Source organism: Ruditapes philippinarum, unplaced genomic scaffold (genome assembly GCF_026571515.1).
Source record: "Ruditapes philippinarum isolate M1 unplaced genomic scaffold, ASM2657151v2 ctg7479_1_1_1_1, whole genome shotgun sequence".
Classification (NCBI taxonomy): Eukaryota; Metazoa; Mollusca; class Bivalvia; order Venerida; family Veneridae; genus Ruditapes; species Ruditapes philippinarum.
Window position 1 is genome coordinate 36,128 of NW_026866482.1, and position 9,785 is coordinate 45,912.

General features: G+C 32.9%; 1 long non-coding RNA gene across 1 annotated transcript; it reads left to right on the forward strand.

Annotated features, from left to right (window-relative positions):
• The first annotated feature begins 3,532 nt into the window (after positions 1-3,532).
• On the forward strand, positions 3,533-5,707 carry LOC132732623 (uncharacterized). Its single transcript, XR_009626075.1, has 2 exons — positions 3,533-4,012; positions 5,351-5,707. It is a non-coding gene; the product is annotated as an uncharacterized LOC132732623 (long non-coding RNA).
• The last annotated feature ends 4,078 nt before the right edge of the window (positions 5,708-9,785 follow it).

Consider the following 9,785-nt stretch of genomic DNA (forward strand, 5'->3'; position numbering starts at 1 on the left):
TAGGGTTTTGAATAATGTTAGTTATAATAATTCAATTATTCATAATTTATAGTTTCTTGTTTATATAACACTTGACTAGAATAAAATATTCATATTAAAAGTGATGTAAATATGCCACTGTTACAGGTAAATGAAGTAAGTGGTATATTCCTCCTATGGACTGTATTTTTATATTGACATCCCTTCAAGTATAAATGAAAAATCAGGGTAAGTTCATTTCAGTTGAACAGGTTAAAGGTAAAGATATATATTTATTTTTCAAGTTGCCACTGACAAGGTTACTGGCTAAATATGGAGTTGAACCTATTCAGAAGAAACATGAAAGAACTTTATACTATCTTCATAAAGCAGATGAAAAAAGAAAATTTACGTAAGTTGTGTACATATATCCATCACATTTAACCAAAGCACCTAGTGTAATAAGAGTTTTATGTGATGTCATTTTAATGTGAGGAAGCTTTCTAGCTAGTATTAAAACATCAGTGGTTCTACTCAGGTGACTGTGTGTGCCTGAAATAATGCATGAAAGTCACCTGAGGTCACCATATGACCTTTACTGTCTAGGTGTGATAGAAAAATCAAATCACAAACGTGAATCATGTGTCCCGAGTCAATAATGGCTTGATAAGTGAATCGTGTGAATAGAGTCAATATTAGCTTTGATAAGTGAATCATGTGTCTAGAGTCAATATTGGCTTTGCTGTGTGAATCATGTGTATAGAGTCAATAATGGCTTTGATAAGTGAATCATGTGTCTAATCAATATTGGCTTTGATGTGAGAATCATGTGTATAGAGTCAATAATTGCTTTGATGAGTGAATCATGTGTATAGAATCAATATTGGCTTTGATAAGTGAATCATGTGTCTCGAGTCAATATTGGCTTTGATGAGTGAATCATGTGTCTAGAGTCAATAATGGCTTTGATAAGTGAATCATGTGTCTAGAGTCAATATTGGCTTTGAATAAGTGAATCATGTGTCTATGAGTCAATATTGGCTTTGATAAGTGAATCATGTGTCTATGAGTTAATATTGGCTTTGATAAGTGAATCATGTGTCTAGAGTTAATATTGGCTTTGATAAGTGAATCATGTGTCTAGAGACAATATTGGCTTTGATAAGTGAATCATTTGTCTAGAGTCGATATTAGCTTTGATAAGTGAATCATGTTTCTAGAGTCAATATTGGCTTTGATAAGTCAATCATGTGTCTAGAGTCAATATTGGCTTTGATAAGTCAATCATGTGTCTAGAGTCAATATTGGCTTTAAAAAGTGAATCATGTGTCTAGTCAATATTTGCTTTGATAAGTGAATCATGTGTCTATGAGTCAATATTGGCTTTGATAAGTGAATCATGTGTCTAGAGTTAATATTGGCTTTGATAAGTGAATCATGTGTCTAGAGACAATATTGGCTTTGATAAGTGAATCATTTGTCTAGAGTCGATATTAGCTTTGATAAGTGAATCATGTTTCTAGAGTCAATATTGGCTTTGATAAGTCAATCATGTGTCTAGAGTCAATATTGGCTTTGATAAGTCAATCATGTGTCTAGAGTCAATATTGGCTTTAAAAAGTGAATCATGTGTCTAGTCAATATTTGCTTTGATAAGTGAATCATGTGTCTAGAGTCAATATAGGCTTTGATAAGTGAATCATGTGTCTAGAGTCAATATTGGCTTTGATAAGTGAATCATTTGTATAGAGTCAATATTGGCTTTGATAAGTGAATCATGTGTATAGAGTCAATATTGGCTTTGATAAGTGAATAATGTGTATAGATTCAATATTGGCTTTGATAAGTGAATCATTTGTATAGAGTCAATATTGGCTTTGATAAGTGAATCATGTGTCTAGAGTCAATATTGGCTTTGATGTGTGAATCATGTGTATAGAGTCAATAATGGCTTTGATAAGTGAATCATGTGTCTAATCAATATTGGCTTTGATGTGAGAATCATGTGTATAGAGTCAATAATTGCTTTGATGAGTGAATCATGTGTATAGAATCAATATTGGCTTTGATAAGTGAATCATGTGTCTCGAGTCAATATTGGCTTTGATGAGTGAATCATGTGTCTAGAGTCAATAATGGCTTTGATAAGTGAATCATGTGTCTAGAGTCAATATTGGCTTTGATAAGTGAATCATGTGTCTATGAGTCAATATTGGCTTTGATAAGTGAATCATGTGTCTATGAGTTAATATTGGCTTTGATAAGTGAATCATGTGTCTAGAGTTAATATTGGCTTTGATAAGTGAATCATGTGTCTAGAGACAATATTGGCTTTGATAAGTGAATCATTTGTCTAGAGTCGATATTAGCTTTGATAAGTGAATCATGTTTCTAGAGTCAATATTGGCTTTGATAAGTCAATCATGTGTCTAGAGTCAATATTGGCTTTGATAAGTCAATCATGTGTCTAGAGTCAATATTGGCTTTAAAAAGTGAATCATGTGTCTAGTCAATATTTGCTTTGATAAGTGAATCATGTGTCTATGAGTCAATATTGGCTTTGATAAGTGAATCATGTGTCTAGAGTTAATATTGGCTTTGATAAGTGAATCATGTGTCTAGAGACAATATTGGCTTTGATAAGTGAATCATTTGTCTAGAGTCGATATTAGCTTTGATAAGTGAATCATGTTTCTAGAGTCAATATTGGCTTTGATAAGTCAATCATGTGTCTAGAGTCAATATTGGCTTTGATAAGTCAATCATGTGTCTAGAGTCAATATTGGCTTTAAAAAGTGAATCATGTGTCTAGTCAATATTTGCTTTGATAAGTGAATCATGTGTCTAGAGTCAATATTGGCTTTGATAAGTGAATCATGTGTCTAGAGTCAATATTGGCTTTGATAAGTGAATCATTTGTATAGAGTCAATATTGGCTTTGATAAGTGAATCATGTGTATAGAGTCAATATTGGCTTTGATAAGTGAATAATGTGTATAGATTCAATATTGGCTTTGATAAGTGAATCATTTGTATAGAGTCAATATTGGCTTTGATAAGTGAATCATGTGTCTAGAGTCAATATTGGCTTTGATTAGTGAATCATGTGTCTAGAGTCAATGTTGTCTTTGATACAATATTTTGTATAGCAAACAGTGACATCTTACAGAACTGTTGTTTTCCCTTAGAAATAGCAACCACAGTAAAGTTTTTACATGTGCACTATTTCATACACAAATTTGAACTTAAGTTTAAGATTTAGATTTTAGTCTGCTTTGATTTATAGTTTAAGATCCTGTAACACAACTTTTTCATGGTTTTATTTCATAAAAATGATGCTCAAAATAAGATTTGCCGATTTTGTAAGTTCCAATAAGCAGTATTAATAAAGATATTACCAATTTAACATTTCATGTAAATAAAGGGAGGAAATTAGAAATTTATTTTCTGTAAATTCTAAGTCAAATTTTTCAATAAGAAATGAATGCATATAATTTATTGATTACATATAATGTGCACACATATTTGCTGTACATATTTTACATCTTCGATGTTTGAATTTTTTTTTTATTTGCATAATTATATACATATATAATTTCTTTTAAGTGTGGTACACATACAGTAAAACTATCAATCACAAAACATGCAGGATCTTTAACAATATAAATTGTTCCTTGTATTGTAGGGGCCTTTACAAATGTACTGTTTGTGAGAAGTTGACCTGAGCAATGGATGGAGAAAGAGGAACTAAATTTTCTGCCGCTAAAGATTCACGATATATGTAAAGTCTGGGAAAGCAGTGATCCCTCGGAAGCATTTATAAAAAATTACATGAAAATTTCATGCTCGGTTTGATGAAGTCATTAATGAAGGATAGTCAAACCATCAACTTTATATTCTTCTATCTGACAGGTTCTTTTCATATTGTCTGAATATTCAAATAGATTTAATTGTATTGAAAATGTGTTTATATACATATATTTTGTATAATTCAGTATACTATATAATATAATGGAGGTAAGATGTCTTCAAAAAGAGAAACCTGAAAATAAAGGTAATTGTCTATCTTCATTGTCTGATTTTTATTTTATTTACACAATTTAACACTGTCTTTAGTTAGTGCGGGAGTGAACACCATCTGCCATTCCGCATGACAGAATAGGGATAGGGTGCCATCTCACTGTGAAAAGAAGAAAAAAAGAACAATAGAATTCATTCTATAACAATAAATTATGAGGCCTACTGTTATGGCTCTTTATTAAACAAAGAGTATGCACTTCAGTTTTACCTTATCTTTTTTGAAAAAAAATATAGAAGTGTTGAATATCTGGACAAACATGACATAACAATGCAAAATTACACTGCATCTGTGTGTGTGTCAAGTATCATGACTCCGAAAGTTTCACATAATTGTGCGTCTTCCTTTACTTAAAAATATCACAGAAATGTACCTATAGCTTAGTTATTTCCGTGGCTGAGTGGTTAAGGATGTTGACGTCAAACCACTTGCCCATCACCGCTGTGGGTTTGAATCCCGACAGGGACTTTGGATTGTTTTATGTGGGGAAGCTATCCAGCTAGCTTACAAAACGTCGATGGTTCTACTCAGGTGTCCGTTCGTGCCTGACATAATGCAAGGAAGGGCGCCTGAGGTCTTCCTCCACTTGTAAAGCTGGAACGTGGCGATATGACTTATATTGTGTCAATGTTACGTAACCCCCCCCCCAACCTGTAGACATGAGGAGGTAACTCTATCAAGCATTTTGACAGAATTATGACCCTTTTTCGACTTAGACTTTACGTTAAAGTATTTTTTATACCTTAAATATTTTCAATGTTCATTGACATAAGTCTTTGAAACATGTTGAAATTTTATACTCTTCATTGAGAGCATAATAGGAATATCTCTAATGCCTATAACTGTAATATGGATTTACAGAAAATTTTTGCCTTTTTCTTTACTGAGAACATTTAACCTTTTATTCAAGGCTTTTTTACTATCAAGCACTAAGAATAGTCGAGCGTTCCTGTCCTACCTACAGCTCTTGTTTTATGGCAAATGGCGTGTATGCATTGCTTTATTATGCTATGCTCATCAGTCCTACCAGTTTTGTACGAGCATGTTAGACTTAATAATTAATATATGTGACTTCATTTTGTCTGTTTTTGCACATTCTGTTGTTCTGGGGGCCGATTATGTTTATGAGTTTTTAGGCCCCGGGCCACAAACTCAATATCGGTCATGTGACACTCATAATAAATTAAAACTGTTTTCAACTTTGTTATATAGAAACCAAGTGTATTAATTGATATTTAATATACATTTTGTATAGAAACCAAGTGTATTAATTGATATTTAATATACATTTAATGTTCATAATTTCATTTACAGGATGGTATTATGTACCAACACAAGGTCAGTTTAAAGAAAGGGAAGACATGTACGGAAGTCAGGAGATGGTGAAGGCTTGAGAATTAGGGAAATAACTTGTTACTAAGATATGTCGTACAGGATTATTATGAAACAAAGCCACTTATTATTTAAATGCATTGCTTTTGAACTTTTAATGTGGTTTATTGACATAATTTCCTCTTCAAAGTTTTAGACATAATATAGATATATGAGGATTTTCAAATAAACTTTAAGTAACCTGAATTAAAGAAGAATTGAAGAATAAAGTGTTAGATATTGTATGAAACATATTGTTTTGCATCAAATTTTGTGAATAAACATTGATTTATCAATTTATATCGTTGCTGTGTAATGCTTTGGCTAAAAAATGTGTACAGAACCATTAAGGTACGCTAGGAACATACTCATTATAAATAGGTTTTAGTCTGAAACTGTCTGTAGTATCCTTGTGACAGATGCACTTAAATATACTAATTATGCTCATTTTTTATCAATTCCCTTCTGCGTAGCGAAAAGGGGATTATAGGAATGGTCTTAGTCAGTCCGCCGTCTGAGCTTACATATTAGAGTTATTGGCTTCATTCCGTAGTTAAATAAAGAACTAGAACTAAAGATCAACCTTTATGACTGTCTGAATGTCCAAAACAGTAGCCTCAAGAGTGTTAATAAGAGATTTCTATTTTAAGCTCCAGTGACCTAGCTTTTCATGCGAGAAACATGGAAAAACATCTTGAGACCAAGTTAATGGAAACAATTGATGTAAAAATGTAAACATTAGATTGTTAATGAACTAAAAGTGGACGGACAACAGACGACAGACCAGCAAAATTCAAGTATCCTAAAAGCTCACCCTGCCAGCTTAGGTGAGCTAAAACAGTTGATTCTTTAAATATTCCGATCACAAAATGCAGAAAATTGGTTAAATTACAGGTAAATTATCTAGAAAAGCATGTTTCAGAAATACTATAAAGTCCGATATCCTAACATTGTGAAAAGAAAAAACAAAATCAAACAATCAATCGATTGATTGATTTTCTTTAGACTTGGCGGTCAACGAAAACCTACCAAAGTGCAAGCACTTATTTCCAGTAGGGTCCTTAACTCAGAAGACTCTAGAGACAGCTATGAGATACAAGGGAGTCCGGGAACCAGTCCTTAGCTCTTATTGAAAAGATCAATCGGTTCTTTTACATGCCCAGTGTATAATATGCGAGTTTGTTTGTATCATTTTACGCCTTTTCCTAACGACTTTGTTTCATTTTACGCCTTTTTCCTACAGTATTTCTGTCATATAGGCGGGTAGTTCCTAATCATCGTTCCTGGAGAGTTCTAGACTATACTCCATGCTAAACTACCAAAACATCTCCGGGGATCAAACCCACGCCAGAGAGGTAACTGAATTAGAACTCATCGACTATAACCCCTCGACCACAGAGGCCGTCTTGATACATGTGAGGATTACCTGGGTTTCTTACCAGTTAACCTCTAGGTAGGTGGAAAACACTGAAAGTGTCTCTGAAAATTCCCAAGGGTGTTACATAGGATCGAACCCGGAACCTCAGGAGTAACAGTCATTGGTCTAACCAAGTGAGCTATGGCACAACCTCAAATCGATGTGTCTGTGCGTGTGTATGTGTGCGGATGCACATGCGTTCGTACTTGAGTGCGTGTATCAAACATAATAGTAAAACAAACACTAACTTTTATCAATAGCATTTCATTTTTTTAAATGGTTCTCATCATAATTATTGTGCAATTAAACATATATTTATTTCATATATATATATGGCGTTAATTGCAAAAACAAATATTTTAACATGTTCATTTGTTTCAAACAAAAATAATAACAAAACAGAACAAAGCATAAAGATGTGACCACCATATAACAAATGTACAAATACAACATATGATACATAAATGACTTATCATCATCACATAAACAAAACGTAGCTGAAATAAAAATTGAGAATGACTAAAAACACAGGGAATTACTTTAAAAGCATTTGAATATAAATGATGCTCAACAATTTCTTTAGCTTTACCTAACATTATCACATTGTCTTTTATAATTAAATTTATAAAAAAATAAAGCAAATGTTCAATGACAAAAGAAGGGAAACAACTGAAGTAACTTTGCATAACAACTTCTTATCACATTATCCAGAAGTTTAACCAATGTAGACGAGAGAGACATGTCAATAGTTCCACAAGTTCTCTTCAAAAAGTGGCGCTAATAATATAATAATTACATAAAACACGAAATGTGTTCAAAACATGACTTTGTGACAATGAAAAAGAACATACAAATGAATTTAATGTATGAGACATAGAAATACAATACCATACCATACAAAAAAATTCTAAAATGCATTCCTTTCTCTGCAGTGAGCAACAAACTTGAACATATTCACATTCTGAATATATTATCAAGAATGTGTACATGTGTACATTCACTTTTATATTATCTGATATAATTCCACATCATAAAACTTAGTGCCATGATAACATGGCCATCCCCCGCCGAATGTGTTTGCTCATTGGAAGAATGTTTATGCAGTAGAGCAGAATAATTCAATTTTAAGAGGTCTTTTGGTAATGAAAACTGATGGCTGACGTGATAACAGATTTGAAACCTATGTGAATACTGAAGGCTGAAAATAACAAAGGGGAATAACTGAAAAATAATGCAGGGTAGGTTATCATTCTTGTGTGCTGCATTCCTCCTCAATGAGATCCATCCACCTTTCAAGTTGATACCTCTAACACTTATTGTGATAAGCTCATGACAAAAAGTATGAAAAATAACAAAGAGCAATAACTCAAAAATTATAAAGGGAAGAGTTATCATTCTTGCTCACAGCATTCCTCCTAAATTAGATCTGTCCACCTATGAAGTTTCATGTTGACGTTTCAAAAGACTTTTTGAGTTATGGTCAACTCGGGTGAAATTTAAGTATGAAAAATAACAAAGGGCAATAACTCAAAATTTGTGAAAGGAAGAGTTATTACTCTTAAGCACTGCACACCTCCTGAGTGAGATATATCCACCTATGACGTTTCATGTTGATATCTCAAAGGTTTTTTAAGTTATGCTCTGGACAAAAATTTAGTTTGAATAATAAAGGGCAAGATTTCAAAATTATGCAGGGTAGAGTTATCATTCTTTTGTACTGCACTCTTTCTCAATATGATCTATCCATCTATGAAGTTTCATGTTGATATCTCAAATACTTTTTGAGATATGCTCCGGACAAAAAAGTCGAACGGAAGGACGGACGGACAGACAAAGACTATTTCTATATCCCCGCCACATTTCGGCAGGTGATAAAAACATGCCATAAATATCCATTCTTGTTACATGTACATATAACATTGTCTCAGTTATATCTATTACATTGACTCCAATGGTACAGGTATATATAACATTGTCTAAGCTATATGTTACTAAAGGTAGATTGTCTATGAATGGTACATGCATATATTATACTGATACAGATATATATTACAAATGGTAAATGCATGATATATACTACAAATTGTACATGCATATATTACATTGTCTCACGATATATAACAAATGGTAAATGTATATATCAAATTGTCCCATATATGTACTACAAATGATACATAGAGGATATTGAATGAGTGTAGGTTTAATATTGTAAGTTTAAATAAAAAGGGCAATAACACCAACATTAGGCAAGGCAGAATTACGGCTCTTTTGCACTTACACTTTTAACTAATATTATATTTATCTACCTACAAAGTTTCTTGTTGATACCTGTTATTTTTCTTAATAAATTTTTATGTTTCGGACAAAATTTAAAGTGTAAAAATGAACAAAGGGCAATAACTCAAAAATTAGGCAAGACAAAGTAACGGTTCTTGTGCACTGCACATATACCCAAAGAGATTTATCGACCTACAAATTCTCATGGCGATACCTCTTGTTATATCAGATATATGTGCCGGACAGGAAAAGCGGATGGACAAAGCGGCGACTATATGGCCACCCTTTAAGGAGCATACAAATCATTAAAGGGCTATAACTGCGACGAAAACCATCGAACCATACAAAAGCAGATAATCCCTTTATGTCGCCACTTACTCTTCAGAGGTGACACAATAATAATATCTGTCATATGTTGCGGTTCGGAGCGGAATATCCATCCCTAGGGGACCCGTCCCATTGGATGGTAATGAGCCTTGCCGAGTTACCGCCCATGGGCGGGTTCCCCAGGGGACGAATATTCCGTTTTGAACCGCAAACATTTGTCAGATATTTTTTCTTGCATATTCTGACATATTATTTCATATTAACACCAATATGATATATGTTCATGGAAATTAGTCATTTCATCTATAACTATTTTCTTACAATAGCGTATAAACTTACAACTTAAATAACAACAGC